Raw genomic sequence first — 6272 nt, forward strand, 5'->3', positions numbered from 1 at the left:
CTCACGTGATGTTTTTTCTTTGGAAAAGTATAGTTTCTAGAAGTCGCTAATCTCTGTGTCATAGTTCAGCTTGGAGAAAACCTGTTCTTATCCAAACTCCATGACATTGTATTTCCAGCTCCAACTTTGGACTTTGAGTGAGTTGGGGGCAACTTTTTAAGGATATTTTCACACAGCTTTTTAGTTAATATCAGTCTAGCTGACTTGTCATACTCAGACTTTCTCCCATATTCTTTTACCAGTGTGTTCCTTAGTCATATATATAAAGACTGTTGTGGGAAAAATGACCTCCTGGGTCAGCTTACTGCATGGTCATCGACACAGGGCAGGGAGTAAGATTCAGTGGATTTTACAGAAGCAGATACAGGTTTCATTATCCATGTCCTCTCCCCTTTCGTGTTACCAAAAAAACAGCAGGCTTTTCTTGGAGAGCTGCCAGATAATGCCATCCTGCCTCCTGACGGGCCCCGGGGATGAGTCGCCCAGGGACTGAACTCCAGTAAAGCAGGTGATTGGCTCATGGGTAGGCATCTGACCTCGGCTAAGTCTATCAGACTGCTCCCCAGGGACTTTTGTCTCAGAGCAAAATGGAAGAATTGTCTTTTCTCTCTGGAATTTCTAAGCTGGGGAGATATGACTCTGGGACTCCCAGTAACCATCCAGCACAAGAGAGACTTTCTGTAAAATAAAGTCTTGCAGAGGTAAGCAGGGCTGAGGGATGGAGAGAGAGCTGGAACCCTGCTGATACTCTGGAACGTCCAGATCCAACTGTATCTGAATATGGCTGCATCCTGAATTTCTAGTACTTGTTTGTTGAGGTTGTTGTTGTTGTTTGGTTTATGTTTTTAAATTTCCTTTGACTATTTTGAATTTGTTTTCAGCCATGTGCATTTGAAAGCATCATAGCTAAAAGAGCTAATTTCCTACATTAATGTCAGGTTTGCTGACTGGCATTCCTTAAGTGAAAAATCATATCCGCTATTTTCTTTAAATAAAATCCTTCTAGCTCAGGTTTGAGATATTCAAAACTCTGCCTCCTACCCCCCTTTTTCCAACATTTACTGTATCACCTTGAAGCATTTGTGACCACATCTTTCCCATCTAGATGCAGTTGAGAGAGAGAGCAAAGACTTCTGACATAAACTGCAACCTATACGCCTCCTACCTGGAAGCTTTAGAACATACTTGATTCTTGTCATTAAAGCAAATCTTTTGTTGTTGTCTCCAGGGCACAGAAGCATTTTCATGGCATAATGGAGTACAAAGTACATTAAGCCTAACTCTACTTCTCACCCTCTTTTACTTTAAATAGGCAGAAAAGAACACTCTCAAACACATTTTCCCAACAAGTAAAATACATATACGATTATGTTTAGAAGACATTTATGCAACATATAGTTAGACTGATTAATTAATGGACCTTTCGCCAATTGGCACAGTAAATATATATGTTCAATGTGGTTAATTAAAAAGAAGACAATAACATATTTTTACAGGTTAATTATCTGAGAAGAGTATTGTGCCAGCAAACTTGATACTACAGTATTTCATGTTTGACAAGTAACCTTCTTTCAATTATATTTACTGCTAAATGTTTCTTGGATCAAGCTATTAAATTATAAGGTCAAAAGTAAAATGATATGAAATTACAATGATAAAGGGACACATATCCCACTTTATGAGAATAGAAGTTCTAATTTCTTTTCAGTACTACTAGTAGTGACCACAGTACTAATTGAGCCCTTACTATGAGCCACTGTGCCCATATACATTTAGTTCTTACAGTAGTTCTGCAAAGGGCATATAATAATCCACAGTGTAAAGCTGAAGAAAGTGATTCTCATAGCTGAAAGTCACATAGCTGGTGAGTGGCAAAGTCTAGATTCAAACTTAGAGTCGTCTGACAATGCCCAGGTTGTTGACCACTATGTACACTGCTCAATTGTTGCACCAATAAAAAAGTGCTTGAAATAATTATAGATTTGCCTACCCTGAAACTGCAGTGATTTAAAGACATCAAAGTTGCCAGTTGTTTAACCACATCTACTTACAGTAAGAAATTACATTTTATTTCATTTCTAAAACAAGATTAATTCTGCAGGCCCATCGAAACTTGAGCCCACAAATCCTACCTCCAAATGAAAGATGCTTGTTTTCCATTATTCAACACATGGCCCTGTACAGAGGCAATAAATATATAGTAGAATTTTCATTCAAATAAGTGAGAAGAGAGGTTTCTTCTTGTCCTGATTCAGTGCCCATCATTATGGATTATGATGGCTCTTCCCAAACTTTACTTCATTCACTCCACTCTTTCTACAAAACTCCAGTAATGGAATCCATCATTCAGATATATGTGCAAAGCGAAAGGACTGTATTAATACAGTTGCTGAAAGTCAAGTTGATAGAGCACAGGAAATACATCCTAATAAATGCAACATTAATGTTTGTGTGGGCCTTGGAGTGAGGGGTAGAAGAATTTCAGTTTAATGGAATATTTTGCCTCTTGCTATGAAAGTGTGGCTTAGTAGTCTTGTAATTGGTCATTTACAGAATCCTCCATCTCTGGGTTTCATGCTTTCTTTACTCTGCAGCTGTTGATTCCTTCTCTTGTTTTGGATGGAAGATAGCAACGAAGCCACTTCAAAGGGCTCAGCCTGCCTTTTTGTGTTATTGTTTAGATGAAGATATTTCCATTTATTAAAGCAGACTATTTAAACCTTTTTATCATGTTTTAAACGTGACTGTGTTCTGAAGGTATGAGCACAGGCAGACATAATGGGGGTGTTTTCCAGGAGAGAACATACCCTTATCAAAGAAATTATCAGAATTTTCATGTATGGATTGAGAATCAAATTCTGGAGTTAGACCTGAATTTAAATTCATACTCACAAACTTATTACCAGTCTCATCTTGATCAAACGGTTACCACACTTCTCATCAATTTCCTTATCTTTGAAAGCAGAATAAGAGAAGTATGCCTGGTGGAGTTACACATCAAGCTCATCTGATAGAATATTCATAAGGATTTGCACAAAATATACATGGAAATATTTAGCACCGAGTTTAGCATGCAATTCGTCTTCAATACATTAAGAGCTATTATTTTATTATTATTATGCTATCATTAAATATCACTATTACTTAAATGTCATTATTGCTAAAATTGCTGTAAAACTACTGCAATAACCATGATGAATTCCCTTCTTCTGTTTCCTTTGTTTAAATGCAAAATATATATATAAATCTAGACAGAGAAGACTTTAGTGATCCTATTCAGTGGAGTGAGAATTCCATGGCACTGATTAAAACAAATCCTGAATTGCATGGACTTATAGAGATAGCAGAGAGGGGCTTCCCCGGTGGCGCAGTGGTTGAGAGTCCACCGGCCGATGCAGGGGACGCGGGTTCGTGCCCCGGTCCGAAAGATCCCACATGCCGCGGAGCGGCTGGGTCCGTGAGCCATGGCTGCTGAGCCTGCGCCTCCGGAGCCTGTGCTCCGCAACGGAAGAGGCCGCAACACTGAGAGGCCTGCGTACCGCAAAGAAAAAAAAAAAAAAAAAAAGATAGCAGAGAGGCTAAGAGATTTGAAGTTAGACATCCTCAAGTGGTGAATTCTACTGTGACCCTCTTCTAGCTCTAAAACCTTGAGGAAGTTACTTAAACTTTCTGAGCTTTACTACTAGTTTCCTCATCTGTATCTTTTTCAGGACTATTTATCAAGCATCTTCCTGTTCTCTATGCCTGGATGTATCAATGAATAAATTAGACAAGAGCCTTTGCCTGCGTGCTCCTTCTTGCATGCTCTCTCCTCCTACACTCTCGTGTGGAAACGGATGTTATAAATAAATTCTATGCTTTGTCACAAGTTGATGGGTGCTACGGGATAAGGAAAAGGATGTGAAGCTCACTGAAGAGGCTTGGGTTGGGAGTGCTGGAGGAGTGTACAGGTAGGTTCTGTTTTTAAATAGGGTAGTCAGGGTGGATTTTATAAGTTGACATTTGAGCAAAGACTTGAAGTGAGGGAGTTGTCAGAATGTATGATGGGGAGACCACTCCCTGGGAGCAAGAATAACCAGTCCCAACACTCTAAGGCAGAAATATGCCGGGCAGCTTGGAGGAATATCAAGGAGGCCACCCTGGCTGACTTAGTCAGTGGGGAGGAAGAGACAGCAGGAGGGCTGGAGGTCGGATATGTGATGGGATGGATTGGGTAAGTCCTGGGAGGCCATCACATGCATTGTGTCTTTTACTCTAAATGTAGGCAGCCAGGGACAGGATTTTAGCCGAGGTGTGGCATGAACTGTCTCTTGTTTGAAAAGCATAACTCTATCTGTGGTCTTGAGGATGTGGGAGAGAGTGGAGTCAGGGAGAATCTCAGGAGGCGACTACAGGATCCTCAAGGTCTATGTGTTGGCCTGCACCAGGCTGCTAGTGGCTGGTAATCTCAGAAGTGGCACATTGGGAAGGTTGTGACAGCATTTCGTGGTAGATTGAATGCAAGAATGGAAAGGAAGAGGGGGTCAAGGGTGAATTCGAGATGTAGGGCCTGGGGAACTGGAAAGTGTGGTTACTGTCACCTAAGATGGAAAAAGTTTGGGGTAGAGCATGTTGTTTGGGGGATTAAAGACCAGTTTTGGAGGTATAAGATTGAGATGTTTTCGTGACGTCCAAGTAGAGATGCTGAGTACACAGTTGGATACACAAGTCTGCAGTTCTGAAGAAAGGTCTAAACTAGAGATACACTTTAATACAATGGAGATATTAAGAATAATTACATGAAGCGCTATTTTAAAGATAAAATGAAGTAATGCAATTAGCACTCTGTCTTCTCAAAACATTAATAACTGTTAGCTAAAATAATTACCTGAAATGAAAAAATACCTATAGTTTGTTTTGTTGTTGCAGTAAAAGTGAATAAAATGTCACAATTATTTTAATAGTATTTGTGACACAGTAGTTTTAGTTAAGATACCATGACTACAAACATTTACAATAAACCTTTCAGTCTCCTGCTTTTCACTCTGATAGGGTAGTTGGAACCATATTTTGTAAGGTTTAAGTAAGTTGTCATAGGGTACCTCTTTAATTAGAAGTAATTCTGAACTGCCTAGTTCCATGCCGTTTTATATACATATATGTATAATTATTATTTTATGATTTATCAAACTCAGTTGAAAATTTGCATCACTGATATACATTAGAATTTAAGCATTTACCCAGGTATTCAAGGAAAAAAAATGTACTTGTCTTGTAATTTCCATAGGGGTACTTACTTCACATCTCCCCTTCACTTTTGCAATTGCAAACATGGCAGGGGAAATATTATCTTACTGGTCTTTGAGTTCCCTTAGCTATCTGCAAGTCCTTAAACAGCCTTTGTGGCTTAACCAAAATTCTCTTCCATCTTCATTCCGCTAACAGATATTGCTCTAAGCATGTACTTATACTAAAAAATGCATGACACGTGTCTCTACACACTATAATTTTATGTTAACACTATCATTATGTAAGCTACACTTTAATTGTAATTATAACAGATTTTATGTCAACACACATCCATTTCTAGTGTTCATCTGGTGTTCAAGGGGAGAGCAGCATGTCGTAAATTTTATCAAAATATACATCTGAAGACTAGAACAGAGGGTAATTGTGTAATTCTGTATTCACTCTAATTAAGTTCAGTGGAGTTGGCATAATAGAATTAAGATGAAAAAAAAAAAAGACATTGAGGTACCATGGCTCTCCCCCTAACTAAAAACCCTTTTCGTATCCGAGAGCAGAGACTCAGCACCTTTCTATACAGAAATGGAGACAGGAAGAGGCCAGAGGATGAATGACAGGCACGAATGAGGTGGAACTTTGAAGAGCAACATGGAAATGAAATACTTCTTTTGTATTTGGTAGGTGGGGAAAATGTACCAGCGTGTATGCCTACTGGGACCACGTTTTCCAGAACAGTAAGCCCAGTGTCAACTATGCTGTCCCACCTTCCTCGTAAGTAGGAATCTACTGTTACTGAATCTTTGCTTCCTGTTTCTTGATAGCTGGTGAGAAGATTATCACAGGAACTGCATCTTGTTAGCAAATACACTGTTTTGAAATGATTGACACTCACTGAAGAGTGGCAACTCCAAGCTTGCTCTCTCTTGATCTTGGACTATTTAAGTCTGGAAGTGCAGGAGTGGGTTATGGGGAAAGACCATTGGAATTCTTATGTCTTCAGCATAATGGTTATAGAATAATGGTTAGGAGTGTAGGTGCTGGTTCAA

Source organism: Tursiops truncatus, chromosome 17 (assembly GCF_011762595.2).
Source record: "Tursiops truncatus isolate mTurTru1 chromosome 17, mTurTru1.mat.Y, whole genome shotgun sequence".
NCBI classification, from domain to species: Eukaryota; Metazoa; Chordata; class Mammalia; order Artiodactyla; family Delphinidae; genus Tursiops; species Tursiops truncatus.